Below are 13,756 nucleotides of genomic sequence, written 5' to 3'. Positions count from 1 at the left end.
TGCCTCAGCCTCCAGAGTGCTGGGACTATTGGTGTGCGCCGCCACCACCAGGGGGAAAATATATAAAAGTGAGGCCCTGTTAGACCATAATCAATGAATGCCAAAGCCTTATTATGCCATTATGAAAAATAAGTTAGTGGATGCTGGTCACTCAGGAGCAGGGCTACACAGAAGAGGCTGTGTCAGGTGGTGGTGGTGCACACCTTTAATACCAGCACTTGGGAAGCAGAAGCAGGTGGCTCTCACTCAGGTGAGTTTGAAGCTGGCCTGATCTGTTACACAGAGAAACCATGTGGTGGGGAGGGGGAGGAGGAGGAGGAGGAGGAGGAGGAGGAGGAGGAGGAGGAGGAGGAGGAGGAATGGTTGTGTCACTGGCGTGGTTAAGTACACTACCCTTCGATACACCAGGGTATACAGGATTCTTAGGAAGAAACTAAAGCCAACTGCAACAGTTTAATTATTCTCAATCAGTATTTCCGGTCTGTGCTAACTGCTTAAACAACAAGAAAGAAAAAGGTGAGTAAGAGATGGTTCTGCCCAGTAGGCGCCACACACAGAGATGCTGAGCCAGCTAAGAAGAACAGCTCCAGACAGCCACCTGCACAGCACAGAACTGACATGAATTACCTACAAAGGCACATAGTCTGTGGCTTTTGCAGAGGCTGCAGGAAAGGGCCCTTGACTCCTTTTCCACAGCAGAGATGTGGGCAGTAGGGTTCCCTGAGAAGGTGAATATGGGGAAGGCAGAACAGAGCCCAAATTCTTATGCTGAATCACAGGACCAGTGAGGTCATAATGGACCAAACAACCCACACAGGTGTGCCTGGCCAGTGTTGTAGAAGACCAGGCAAAGGTACAAACTTCCTGCCTATTTCGTCAAGGCACTAAATCCCAAGGGAGGGTCTGGGCATGCTGGCAGCTGCAGGGATGCAGTGGGCCATAGGGAACATACGGCAGGGGCTGGGAAATGTCTGCATGAGGAGGGCTGGTGCACCCAGACAGAGATGTGCGGACAGAGGGAGGCTGATCACTACCAAGTGTGTGGTGCGAGAGCACAGAAACCAGGAGACCGGGGAAGAACTGGTTTGGGTGGGGTAGGCAACTGGTTTCAGTCTGTCGTGTGACACTGAGTGACAATGAAGGTGTGAGCAAGATACCAGCCAAACGTCAAGCAAGCAGTCAGAGCTTCAGGAAAGGTCAGGCAGGTTTAGAAGCTACTCACACAAAGGTGATAACAAATGCCTGAGGTGAATGAGATCACTTGAAAAAGAGCATATTGGTAGGGTAGAGAGAAAAGGAATAAGGCATAAGCTGGAAGGAAAGCTAGCCACGGCCATGGACAACTTGGAAGAGGCACTGAGTTAAACTGAGGTCAAACTCAGTTCAGTTAAGAGCTCATCAGGGACCTGGTGGCCACGAGAATTATGCAGGGGGGCATAACATAAAGTGTATAAAGCCGAGTTGAATGTTTAGTTCAATGGGAGAGCGCCTGCCTAGTATCCACAAGGTCCTAGGCAACAGGAGTAGACAGGTCCAGTCAAGGAAGTCAAACAGGCTGGGGATGTAGCAGAATGACAAAGCTCTTGCCCAGCATGGGGAGACCCCGGGTGGGGCAGCTATAAAGAGAACTCGGGGAGGACACAATGAGAATCACGGGGACTGCAGAAACTCAACAACAGCAAAGAACATTGCAGACAACTCGAAGCTGACACTTGAAATGATGTGCATCAAAAAATATTGTATGTAGAAAAGTACACATTGTTGAAATTGCCTCAATAATAAACTGAAAATATCCCAAAACCATAAAAACAAATTTACCGGGGGTAAATGGCACATCCACAGCTACACACAAAGAAAAAGAATGATTAGCAAAGGTTCAGAGAGAAGCTTCACCTGATAGAAGTGTAAGGTAGTCCTAACGCTCTGTGTGGATCCGACTGGAACCAACTGTACTTTCCGAGTTTTAGTTCAGTAAGTGACTGTGTGTCTCAAGCCAGCAGATGATAATGTCTGCCAGTGGGGAACACCTTCATATCTTCTTACTTCTTACGAATGAGACAGAAATCTTGTCACTACTTCTTTAATGCTCTGTTGTGGCTATGTCGTCGTGAACTGTTTTACATCTATACGTGGAGCGTGTAAGGAGGCTCTTTATCCCAAAACTAACGGTTATAAAGTCACTCTTCCTTTGTTGTGATTCCAGCATGAAATTGAGAAATTTAGCAAAGGTCCCCATCCAGTCACACCAATTGCATCTTCTTTAATATTAACAGCCCGAAGGAACACACATGTTGGCACACTGTGGTATATCCACAGCTATTTTCATTTGACATCATCTGGCATCATCTATCTCAAGTATGTATAGAGCCTTATTACGAATCATAAATAGCAAGACAGAATGTTTCCATACTGTTCACAGAATGCCGTGCATATTCTGAACCTAAGCTCACTAACCACAGAAAACTGTTCTGCAGTGGCTGGGAACATGGCTGGATTTAAGTGGGTGGTCTACAAGGGTATCTCCTAGCAGAGTTAGGTTAAAAGAAGGAGGATCAGCTTCCAGAGTGGGTGGCTCAATACAAGATCCAAAGGAAAAGCTGCTGCTTTTTGCATACCCTTCTTTACTCTTCCCCGATGCATATCTCTCCTTGGTTGCTGTTTCTATGCCATCCTCAACTGCCATCCGAACCCAGCATTCCACAGAGAACTAAAGACCAGAGGCTCTCCAAGGATCCCCATGCCTTCAGCACCAGCCCGGGCATGTTGAGTCGAGTAGCCTCACAGACTGAGCAGTTAAAGTGTTCTCACAAAGGGTTCTTTCATGACTCTTATCATTTTTTCATTGAAAATTCCTTAAAACGTAGCAAGATTAACCAACATATGATTTTCCAATGAGTCCTCTGAAAACTTACAACAAAGCATACTGAGAAGGTCCATCACTCTATAAGCTCAGCTCCTATGGAAGAGGTCAGGCTGGACACCCAGCCACCAGCTCTGCTAATTCAGCAAGAACATTCACAATACAATATTTTCAACACTCTTTTGTTAGTAAATATAAAAGGAAATCTAGACAAAGACCTCAAATGATACTACCATTTTTCATACCTGAGTGGAAATAATGTACACGTATCAGCCAGGTCAATGGACCACTAGTGAATATTCCTCCGGGTTTGTTTCTTCAGAGGATTTCTTTGATGTAATTTTAAGTCTTGGCAGGCAACTCACTGATTTCATTTTGGTCTACTTAGTCTATAGTTTTTATCTTGAAGATTGCAATTTCTTATTTGGTCAATGTTTGGCTTTGATCAAAAAAGAGTCATTTCTAGGCTATGGAAATGGCTCAGTTTACCTGCCTACCTTGTATGCAAACCCAGGGAACAAGAGTTCAATTCTAAAAACTCACTTAAAAATAGAGAGTTCCAGGGTATCTAAGGCTACAGAGAAAAACTGTCTTGAAACACTAAAAACAAAAATAAGATAATAAAAAGTAAAAGGTGGAAGGAGGGAGAGAGGGAGGGAGGGAGGGGTAGAGGGAAGGAGGCAGGGAAGGAAGAAAAGAAATCAAAAGAGGGGGGAAAAGAAGGAGAGACCAGAATTCCAGGATTCCTGGGACTTTCTGGCTCCCAGGCTTGCCTAATCAGTCCATTCCAAGCCAGAGAGAGATTCTACCTCAAAACAAGTGAACACCCCCAAGGAACAAAGCCTGAGGTAGCAACTGGCCTCTATACACAGGCACATAAGCACAAACACCTCCTCTCAAACACAAACATGCACACATACACACATCACAAAGCACACATTCTTCTATAACTGCAGTTCTCAAAGGGTCACAAGGGATCTCTCTCTCCATGCACGTGATCCAATTAACCTTATAATTTACTTTTTAACAGAATGCTCAAAGCAATGCTTTAAAATAAGCACTACTAGTCTGGTGTGGTTTAAACCCCTTTAACCTTTTTTAATAAACAGTCACTATATTCCAAAGTACTGGGTGCTTACAGTAATATTTTTATCCATTGTGAGGTTAGTACTAAAGCTGGAGCTCAAATTGTTGAAAAGAAAATCACCAATGCTCCCAGTTTATGTGGATCAAAATTTGAGACTAGAACAAGGCTCTCTCACCATACCCCCCATTTAATATACACTAAATGTAACACGCTTCCTTTGCCCAGGATGGCACCCACTATGACATGTTAATTTGTAGTATCCTGCTCTTACAAGATTGTGTGTAACTCTACTAATTTTTATAATTAAATGATCATTTACTGCCTATTACTTTGAATGAACTATGAAGTATACTAGGTGCTCACAGTAAAGATGGGAATAGTTGAGAAAGAAATCCATCTCAATCGTGACAAATGCATAACAGCTGAAGCCAAAGCTTCCCCCCAAAAGGAATTATTGTTACTATAATGTAATGAACTTTCATTACATTATAAACTAAATGTTTGTTATGGTGTAATAAATTATTCACAATCTAACTACATCTCGTGCACCCCAACTTTCAAAATACTGCCCTACTCAAACAGGATAGCCAGATGAAGCATAGACTTTGTTTCTGATGCAGTCTGCTATCATCTAGAGAGGAAGCATTCACAGCAGGTGACACAGGAGTCAGGCTTTCCTTCTGCACATAATGGAGGATTATGGCTCGTTCAAACCACTCTAAACTGAGATACCTTCATGTTTAATGTGTTTACTTTTGAGAGCTTCTATTTCTTCCATTAGAAAACATTTTATGTTGCTGGGTCCAAATTATTAAGGCAAACGATTATTTTGACAACTGCAGCAATCTGACATAAGGTTGAGATCAGACAGAGTTTATCACCAATAACTAGGAAAACCAACCACCATGCTGTGTGAAGAAAACTAACTCATCTTTAAATGTTATGATTAACAGGAGGTTTTACAAATAATGCTGGTTTATAATCTGGGAAAAAAAAACTCTTTTGGTAGAATAGGTGTAAGAGACCTTAAAAATCAAACATTGCACATACTTGGTCAAAACCAAGAACTAAAAGTCCTGCCGAACAGGAAAGGTCGGGTAGAAGGCTTGCCTAATATGCTCAAGTATGTGTTCAATCTTAACACAGCCAAACAGCCAAAAGGAAACACACTGAAGGTTTAGAGTGAAATTAATTCTCTTAGGGAGAAGCTAGACAAGAGCCTTTCAGCCTCATGTCTTCCTACTTCCCACAGCTTATGAGTATCAGTGCCAGCAGCCAGCCCCATCCCATTACCCAGAACTCCAACACCATTCCAGTGTGAGCCCTACAATTTAAGCGCACTATTCCGTGATCCCGTGCGCTGTAGTCTAATCCCTTCCCTTCCGGGGTACATTTCAGCTCTCCAATGACCTTCATGTGTGTTTATAAAGGCACTGGCTAAATATGAGTAGGTACACAGAACTACCAGAACATCAGTTTCATTTTTTATCTTCATTTCACACACTGCCCACTGAACCCTACTCTAGATGCCATCATACATGCTGTAACATCAGATGAAAGACATTCGCCCATAAAAGAAGACATTACTCTACTTATTTGCGCCAGTCTACGTTCCTCTAACAGAGGTTTCAGCTCTAATTCCAAACACATTTAAAAGCACCATCAGTAGTAATACAGAACACCCATCACTTTTATTTTCTCAGGCTGTTTGGAGTTTTTAAATGACCTAAATTGTTTTTAAATAAAATCATCGCCGGGCGGTGGTGGCGCACGCCTTTAATCCCAGCACTCGGGAGGCAGAGGCAGGCGGATCTCTGTGAGTTCGAGACCAGCCTGGTCTACAAGAACTAGTTCCAGGACAGGCTCCAAAGCCACAGAGAAACCCTGTCTCGAAAAACCAAAAAGAAAAATAAATAAATAAATAAATAAATAAATAAATAAATAAATAAATAAAATCATCACTATATAACCATATAACCACATGATACTTTAAAATACTCAACCATACCCAGTATAGACATCTGTACCTCTTCCAAGGTACTTTTTACAGGAGGGAATCAGAACAGCAGCCAGTGCTAAACATCCTTCTCCTTAGGGCAGTCACAGTAACAAAGGAGTTCCTCAGCAAGCAGGCTTTCCAAAACAGGCACTCTCTCTGTCTCTCTCTCTGTCTGTCTCTCTCTCTGATGCAATTAAAAGAAAAAGAAACAGGGAGGAAACTGGAGCTGTAACTCAGCAAGCAGAGTGCTTAACTCACAATCTTGAAGCCCTGTATCCAATCTCTAGCACTGTATGAACCAAGTGTGGCAGCACATACCTGTAATCCCAACACTTAGGAGGTAAATAGTTCAGGGTCATTCTCAGTTATCAAGCAAGCTTAAGGCCAGCCTAGGCTACATGAGACCAGAAGAGAAGGAAATGTAACAGTGTGTGCAAATCCAGCCTATGGTGTCTGAAGTGTTCATGAAGAGTTCAACGCTAAGGATGATGAAAACATGCTTCATCTTCTATGAAGAATATACTTGCATAACATCAGCTTTAAAAATAATAGAACTGTATTGCTGAGATGTCTTGGAGTTAAAGATGGCTGCTCCCTGATTACCTGAGTTTTATCCATGGGACCATAATGGCAGGACCAAAACAGATGGACAGTGTGGCATGTCTGCACTCACGCAAGTATGTTTGTGCACATACCCCAGCAGTGTGCTTCAGAGTAGAAGATGTGCACTCTGAGTGGAAGATTCTTGTAGAGTAAATAACTGTTCTCAGAAATTTGAGCAGTTCCAGAATTTATTTATGGGATAAATCAAGACAAGCAAAGCCTGCTGTAATTAAAAGTGTTTGGCACAGATGTTGGTCCTCAAATGCTTGTGAGCTATCTAATCCATACTGACACTATGGCAATTAGCACACTGTCTATAATACTGTAAATGCAAATCCAACAAAATCAAGCTATTATATATTGGGAAGAGAACGCTATCCCCATGGAATCTTTCTTCTACTGAGACTGGGTCAATTCCTGACATATCCTAACCCCAGTATACTGCCCAAAGCCCTCAGCTAAGAATCTCCCCCAAGTCATGCCCAAAATTCAACAGAAAAACTGCCACTGACAGCATGTCCGACAGGGACAATTTCAACAGTGAGAGACAGTGGAACCTACTGCTTGCCATCTTGACTCTGAGGAACGATCTTCATGATTCTACTATGCTTCTAACTCCATCTGCTGCTTCTGGCTTCTCTCTGGGAACAGAAGTGGACCAATATGGAGCCTAAGTGGAACTACCACGTAAGAGCTTGGAATTTCTGCCAGCCAATGGTGGCTCACATCTTTAATCCCAGCATTCGGGAGGCAGAGGTAGACAGATCTCTGTGAGTACAAAGGCAGCCTGGTCTTCGGAGGAAATTCCAGGATAGCTAGGGCTGTTACAGAGAAATCTTGTCTCAGAAAACAAAACAACAACAACAACAACAACAACAACAAAAAAAAGAGTTTGGTATTTTCACGTGGAACCTAATTAAGAATATCTACCCTGTCTTACGGTTTAGAAAACCCCAGGATCTCCCAGAAAAATACTACTTGCAAACTGAAAATTGTAGAGGCCCCTGTCTATACTTCAAATTGGAGGAAAAAGGATAATGCCTAGACACTTTCAAACATTACATGTCAATATGAAAGATGTTTAACAAATTTCTGTAAGTAAATACCTTTCCTCCTAAAAAGCAGGCCAGTCATCAATTCTGGTTGGTTAACATTTTAAAACCAGCAGAAACATTTAAGAACACAGGGCTTCCTGCTCTACCTGGAAAGGGTACACGTGGGTCTTTTCATCCTAGTCCCTTGCCACGGCTTCACAACCCATCACTGCACTGTGAACCATCTAATGGAGCCACTACCAACGCTAGCTATGTTCACTAAACCAGGAGCATCGTCGTTGGTGAGGCCTACAGTCAGTCATCTTCTCTTGGCCCCGGCCTGAAACTCCCAACATCAAGGTTTTCTCTAGGGTTATATGTGCTGTTCTCCCCAACACAGCTCTTGCCCTGCTTTCTGGGTGTTTGTGCTCTGTCTTTTCTGTCAGGGGTAGCGAAGGTAGAAACCAAGTGAGTTTCCTCTGCTTGGAACATTCTTGTCATGTATTTTTGTCAAATTCTATTCTTTTCAAATGTATTTTAGATGACCTCTTCTACCAGTGTACAAAAAAAAGTATAGAAAATTCAGTGTGCATATGACAGCATGACAGCAATGAACAACCGAAAGAATACAATACTCAAGACTAACAGTCAAGGTGAGGACTCTGCATTGAATACCATGGCCCAGTGCTGACAAACCAGACTGTAATCGGAAACACCAGGATACCATTAAAATGACAAATACCCAAATCAACTAGACAGCCAATGTAGCTCCACTAAAATTACAATGGTTTTTGTATAGAAATGGGGATTGAATCTTCAAATTCGTAACCAAAACAAGAGTGTAAAGGAACAATGTTGAAAGACCTGCACTTGTCAGCCTCACAATTGTTATCAAGATACCACAGAGGGCACAGATGTAGTACTAGACTACATATCCAAAAGCGAGCTGGATACCTGTGGCCAAATGACTTTCAACCAAGCCAACAGTCACATGTTAAAGAACAGATGTACAGCAAATACAGAAATACCTACCACTAAGGACTGGAACCACAGAACTCTCCTAAGCACATACAGCTGAGCCTTTGCCACCCTTGGACATGGCACTAAAAGCAGCAACATCAAGAACAACTTGAATATTATCAAACTTAAAAGTGCTTGTTTACCAAAAACCAGTATCAAGATGATGACGACAAAACAATCACAGGGAGACACCCCCACCTTCACATGGAGCTGTGGGAAAACATACTGTATATTAAACAATCACAGGGAGACACCCCCACCTTCACATGGAGCTGTGGGAAAACATACTGTATATTAAACAATCACAGGGAGACACCCCCACCTTCACATGGAACTGTGGGAAAACATACTGTATATTAAACAGCAGCGGTCCACTCTAAGCAAACTGATCCACCTAGAATCATCGAGCAAATCCTAGCACACTTTTAAAGTCTCCAAAGTCAGCCTAGGACCAAGGAGTAAAGCACAGCACCTGAGTTAACGCTGTGGTGAAGAGCTGGGAGACCTAGATATGTGCGCTGCAGTTCTTAGTCTTCAGGCAAACTGGTTAATAGCTGGGAAGTTAGCACATGTTCTTCTACTACAATTTATTAAAAATTCCCCTATTTATCCCTTCATCTCACCTTTTAAGTTACTAAAATCCCAAGACAAAACACATAAATAGCAAGCTGCCCTACCAGTCTTCAGTATGAATTTAATTACTAGTGCAAACAGAACCCTTGCATTTAAGGGCAGCTCATTACACATCTTTAAGAGGGCCCTAAAAGCCTTGATGCTCCCAGTCGGTCATCCCACCAGAGCATCCCTAGCCACACCCCTGGAAAAGCAGGTTGTTGGTTTTGATTATAATTCCCTTTTCATATGAACAGGATTAAGTATTTTTGCCAATAAAAATGTTATTTGTAGAGTACTATCCCAATGTACACTCAGGCCAAACACATCGTTTAAGTAATAAAGATTTACACTTTAAAAAAAATATGGAGTGCTTCATGAGTTTGCATGTGATCTTTGTGCAGGGGCCATGCTAATCTCTGTATTGTTCCAATTTATGTGTTGCCAAAGCAAACACTAAAGATAAACTTTGTTTAAAGGGCCAAATTGAAATAATAGTAATATGAATCAAAATTTTGTCTAGAACTACCCTGGATAATTCTGAAGTGAAGACCCTGATCTAAGTTCTTAACAGCTTACAACGCTAGTCCACACCACACAACTCTGTCTAGATTAGGCATGTTTACAAGAAAACTGTAGCTTCAATGAGAGACTAAATATAAGCTTTAAACAAGTTTTAAATAAAATTGCGATTATATAAACTTAATTTGGGGTTAATTTGGTAGAACACTACCATGAAGCCAAAACTTGGGCCTCAGCTGCGGTGGGAGGTGGGGAGACTTAATTTATTTAAATTGTATGTACTCTCTTTTTTAACTCTTTAAGGAAAAATGAAAACTTTTCCTATATATTATCTCTTATTGTTCAAAAAGAGTAGATTCTGTTTCTAGTTTTCCCCATTAATCTATCTTACAGATCTTAAAACCAAATCTTCCATTATTACAAAATCTGGAACAATTTAATTACGAGTAAGCACATTTCTAAATTTCCATTCTCCAAACAAAATGTCAACATTTATGAAACGCAATCCTTTATCTGAACAAGCACATAAGTCAGTTCAGACGCTGTGACAGTCAAGTAGGGGTTAATGGGAATCAGAAACTCAGCCTCCTAAGAAGAATCAAAGGAAGCAATAACTTCTGGAAAATTTCAAATATTTTAAACCAAAACCCAGAACATAAGCTGTTTTAACAAGCCAAGTGGCCTGGCCTAAGGCTCCCACCTTCCGTGCCTGAGCATCACTGATAGACAAGGGCAAATCACACTGCATGCTGCTGCTCTCTTTAAATGCCCAATAAGCACTCATGGGAAAGGGCTGAGTTTTTAGCACATATTTACTATATTTGGGAAAGGGCTGAGTTTTTAGCACATATTTACTATATTGCCACAAAAGGATCTGATTTAAAAAATAAACAAGGAAGTGTGTGTGGAGGGGCGGGGTGGGTTAGAGTGAGAGGGGAAATCGGCAATGAAATCTGTCAGATTAGCGCAGAAAAGTGGATTTAAAGGCCATTCTCTGCAAAGCTACTGGGCACTTAGTTTAAAAGTTTCTTTACAAATTTTTGGAGTTTGTTGAATAAGTTAAGTAAACAAGCTAAGATTTACCACAGGCCATTCACAGGTACTAACCCTAACGAGCAATGGAGATTTATGGTCAGGTGTGTAGCAGATACCTACTTTTCTGTTACTGTGAGAAGATAAGGTACACAAAGTGTTGGTTTTGGCTTTCAGCTCCAAGCTGGCAGCAAGAGGTAGGGAAAAGGCTGGCAAAGGGTGAGAGCTCACATCCTTTAACACATGGGAACTAGGTAGGCCTTTCGAATTTCAAAGCATTTGTCAAAGCTTGAAATTTTATATTTATTTAGAAAGGTGGAGACACCACACACAATTTTATTACTACTGCTCAAAACAAAGTTAAGAAAACACTGGTTATCTTGGGAGTATTCCAGAAACAAAACGTTCTTTATCTTATTATAAAATGATGTTTAGAGCCAGATGTGGAGGTTTATGCCTTTAATTTTTTAACACTCTGGCAGAGAGAGGCCAGCCACAGCTACATATTAAGACGGTCTCAAAAGCAAGCAAAGAAAAAATAAATTGTACTGGTGGACAGAAGAACTAAATAAAGATATAAAGGTAGAAAGAACCAAAGAGTAGGAAACTAAGGGGAGAGTGCTGGACGGCACATGGCTCTCCAGCTAGACAGGACGCACATGCAGCTAAAATCTTCAAGACCAGGAAATGTTGAGAGAGACAAAGAGAGGGAGAGAGAGAGACAGAGACACAAGGGGGGATTATCTTAGCTACAAATCTGAAAATACCATGAAAACGTTTTTGCCTAAAACATTCAAGTTCTACAGTTAGGACAAAAGAAGGGAAGAAATGCCATATCTGGGGGCAAAACTGCTCATTCAAAATACAGTCTGCAGGGTGGGGAGGGGGCAGGAAATACAGTCTGCAGGGTGGGGAGAGGCAGGAAGTACAGTCTGCAGGGTGGGGAGGGGCAGGAAGTACAGTCTGCAGGGTGGGGAGGTGCAGGAAGTACAGTCTGCAGGGTGGGGAGGGACAGGAAATACAGTCTACGGGGTGGGGAGGGGCAGGAAATACAGTCTGCGGGGTTGGGAGGGGCAGGAAGTACAGTCTGCGGGGTGGAGGGGCAGGAAGTACAGTCTGCGGGGTGGAGGGGCAGGAAATACAGTCTGCAGGGTGGGGAGGGGCAGGAAATACAGTCTGCGGGGTTGGGAGGGGCAGGAAGTACAGTCTGCGGGGTGGAGGGGCAGGAAGTACAGTCTGCGGGGTGGAGGGGCAGGAAGTACAGTCTGCGGGGTGGAGGGGCAGGAAGTGGTGAAACAATAGATGAAGTAGTGCAAGAAAAAAGCATTGGGCACTCAAGGGAAATGGTTAATCAGCCAATTAACTTGAGAACAGTAATTTTGACTTTTTAAGGAAAATTAATTTTTTCAAAGAGAAACCATGTTAAGTTGAAAATAGAAACAGTATAAATAAGCTTTTTTCTTAAAAATGGGGTCTTCATGTAGCTCTGACTGTCCTAAAACTTGGATTTGTGACCAGGCTGGCCTTGAACTCACAGATACCCACCTGCTCTGCCTCCCAAACACTAGGATTCAAGGCATGTGTCCTCAGGTTAGATCTTGGGAGAACTATTGAAGTCCTTAGTGTAAAAGTGTCATGAGCTTCATTACACCCCCTCTATGCTAATGAACAGGAGAATCTTTTAGCTAGTCAGTTAATCCCACAGATGACTATAGTCATGGGGCCATAAATAGAGGAGGTAAGACTCAAATCCGCATGTGTGGGACAGTCTCTCCAGCACTCTCCTAGTCTAGTTCCCGGTGGCACTACAAAATGAACACTATTTATTCAGAGTGCGGGAGGGCCAAGCACTATTCTCAAACAGCCAGGCAGGTCCTATAAAGCGACATTTGTGTTTCAGTCTCTTCAAGCCGACAGTGTGGGAACTCTGGGGTGGGGATTACCATTTCCATCTGGTGCAAGTCTAGGAGGCTTTCAAGACAAAAACCAAATGCTGCATTTATTCAGCAATGCTGTACGCTGCCCTGAGCCTTTCTATTTTAACACACATTTGAGACAAATCAGTATTTGGTAGAGATAGATAATAGCTGCTTTCCAAACAACTGGAAAAAATACATTCATTTCAACCTAATAAATATGTATGGACAGACACAATATTGTAGACAGGCCTAACAAATCCAGGACTCTACACATGGCCAATCTTCTAAACCTGTAATTCAAAGCCAAATTCAACACCACAGCATTCCTTTCCGCTTTATCTTTAAGTAAACCACAGGTATTCTTCCAGAAGAGGATGGCCCAAGTTTATGTACATTCATTGAAGTTCAGTTTCCCACAGTGCCCTTTGAAAATCCAAGCAAATGTCTTCAAAATGTGTTGAGTGTTCCACGTGTGGACAGAGGCCATACCAGTGGTAACAAATAAACAAGTTTTCCATCCAAAAATATGAGGAAAGGAAGAACAGGGAGGAGAGTGACTGATACCAACAATGACAATGAAAAGGACAAAATTTAACCAGCAAAACCACGAGGGCTGGGGAGGCCTGTGCAACCCAGGACAACAGGTACCTTCACAGTAATGAGAAAACCAAGGAACAATGGGAGACAGGACAAAAATAAACACAAGCCTTAAGTGCCGAATCAGTCATCTTCCCCTCCAGCTGGGAGAGTCCTTAGCAGTGAAGTGCCACCAGCAGTGACTCTGTCCACCACCGCCCGTACTGTCCATACCAGGCCTCAAGAGCAACAGGACCCAGTTCTGGCTTCCAAGTTGAATCTAGGCAGATCCCGAAGATCCTATGAGAGCCTCTTACCACAGTACTCTTGGGACATGAAGTGGGGAAGCAATGTCTACATAGCAGTGAGGCACGAGAATGGAGGAAGGGCACAGGCTGGTGAAATAAAGAGGGAAACAATGGCTCTTCTGCAGGCACTGGTGGTATGGAAGAGTGGGAGAGATGACCCAGAAGTTAGGAGCACTCACTGCTC

At 42.5% G+C, this 13,756-nt stretch overlaps 1 protein-coding gene and 1 pseudogene across 1 annotated transcript in view; both read right to left on the bottom strand.

Moving 5' to 3' along the window:
* The window catches only part of Ncoa2 (nuclear receptor coactivator 2), a 208,246-nt gene that overhangs the window by 159,326 nt on the left and 35,164 nt on the right, over window positions 1-13,756 (bottom strand).
* LOC119826978 lies at window positions 9,575-9,672 on the bottom strand (annotated as a pseudogene).

The sequence above is a fragment of the Arvicola amphibius genome, chromosome 11 (assembly GCF_903992535.2).
Source record: "Arvicola amphibius chromosome 11, mArvAmp1.2, whole genome shotgun sequence".
Classification (NCBI taxonomy): Eukaryota; Metazoa; Chordata; class Mammalia; order Rodentia; family Cricetidae; genus Arvicola; species Arvicola amphibius.
The sequence above is the reverse complement of the archived record's forward strand: the minus strand, read 5'-3'. Positions and strand labels throughout refer to the sequence as shown.